This window comes from Dendroctonus ponderosae, unplaced genomic scaffold, assembly GCF_020466585.1.
Source record: "Dendroctonus ponderosae isolate FM_Combo_2020 unplaced genomic scaffold, Dpon_F_20191213v2 Dpon_F_20191213_2, whole genome shotgun sequence".
NCBI lineage: Eukaryota > Metazoa > Arthropoda > Insecta > Coleoptera > Curculionidae > Dendroctonus > Dendroctonus ponderosae.
This window is the reverse complement of record NW_026018165.1, coordinates 293,048-294,630: the sequence shown is the minus strand read 5'-3', so window position 1 is coordinate 294,630 and position 1,583 is coordinate 293,048. Positions and strand designations below refer to the sequence as shown.

The 1,583-nt window shown below is 35.8% G+C and overlaps 1 long non-coding RNA gene across 1 annotated transcript; it reads left to right on the top strand.

Moving 5' to 3' along the window:
• Positions 1 to 909: 909 nt before the first annotated feature.
• LOC125503446 lies at positions 910 to 1,539 on the top strand. Its single transcript, XR_007280865.1, has 2 exons — positions 910 to 1,281; positions 1,335 to 1,539. It is a non-coding gene; the product is annotated as an uncharacterized LOC125503446 (long non-coding RNA).
• Positions 1,540 to 1,583: the final 44 nt, after the last annotated feature.

Sequence of the window (1,583 nt, the reverse complement as noted above, 5' to 3'; positions counted from 1 at the left end):
GCACAGCAAGAATCCCACCGTCAGAGTTTCTTGCACCAAGAAGTTCAACTGTGACCGCAGACCTCTCCCTGCGGACACAGTCTAAGAAGAAGACGTGTACCCCATGCGATGACCAGTTCCTGCACCACATCGAGGACCATGGGCTAACTTTAAGTTAGTTATAGGAAGCAAGAGAGGCTGTTAGGTTTAGATTTAGATTAGGTAGTTAGGTTAATTTAGATTAAGTCATATGATGATATATCTTAAGATACACAGAGTGTTAGACACTCTAGCGATGTTAGCACTAAGGATCCGTAGAGTAAGTAGCAGTAAGAAGTTTGTAAACTTAGCTGAAATAAATATGTTCCAACACAGCAGTTGAATCAGTCCTAGTCGGAAAGCACGGGAGATCACTTCGCCCACTGTCTCATCGCCTTTGAAAATGTCCACCGCAGTTTTGGACGAAACGTCAGGAAGAAATTCCGATAGACCACGGCTTCAAAGCCCGGAAAACATTCCTAAATGTAATTTAACCGGCCGTGAAAGCCTTCATATAACGTACGTTTGTTTGGTACATAATCTCATTTATAGCATTAACTATTTTTTGATTGAATATATTGAGAAAGTGCCAGGAAGTATACTTTTTTATTTTATTTTATATTTGGAAAACCACACTGGTGTGAAACCCCCAGGCCAATTTGCACTCAATAAATCGGAATATTTTACAAAACATATTTTGCATATATAACATGTAAGATATGATAACGTATTAAAACATATGATATGATATGTATCGTAAGAATTATCGCAAAGAAAATGTAAAGGAACAAATGGTCAGTTGGTTTTTTTCTCAGCTTTCATTGACTTCAATTGACCCGAATTCAAGAACGCCACTCATACGCTACTCATCTCAAATCCAACTCTCATTCATCTGCCACTCACGTTAGGGTGAGATGAGTGGTCCCTAACTAAAGTCAACTTTCGGTATTCAAAAACGACACTAATGAGTCACTCACTTGAGTGACAACTGGTTCAAAGAAAAACGAGAGGCTATACTGCCCGAACCGTACCGACGTTGCCATTATTTTGCTTCTGTCATCTGCTTATGTTTACAATAAACTGATTTTAGACGTTTTCGGTTTTGTATACGGAATGTGTATTTTCAAGTATTTACCAATAATCTTACAAAGAAAATTACAAAATATAGATTTTCACAAATTTGATGAGGCTACTGTGACTAAAATACACCATCATTTATCTTTAATAAATAATGTAGCTAATTGTAAAAAACATCCTAAATAAGTAAGGAGTTTGTTCCACAAAAAAAGTCTTCTAAAAGATATATTGATCCTCAGATTAGATTTACATCAACAAAAAAGGAACGCATTGAGAGGAAAACAAGCCTTAAAAGGGCATCCGCTAAAGAAATCTCAGCAATAACAAAAATGTGGACCTTGCGTTAGCAGTTCATCACGATCATCAATATTGTTAAGTAGAACTTAGTACATGTATTAAGTACGTGTCATATATTTTGTGATAATACATACTCATTTTATATTAGTTGTGTTACGTTTTTATTGTTAACATTTATTACCTTATGTAAT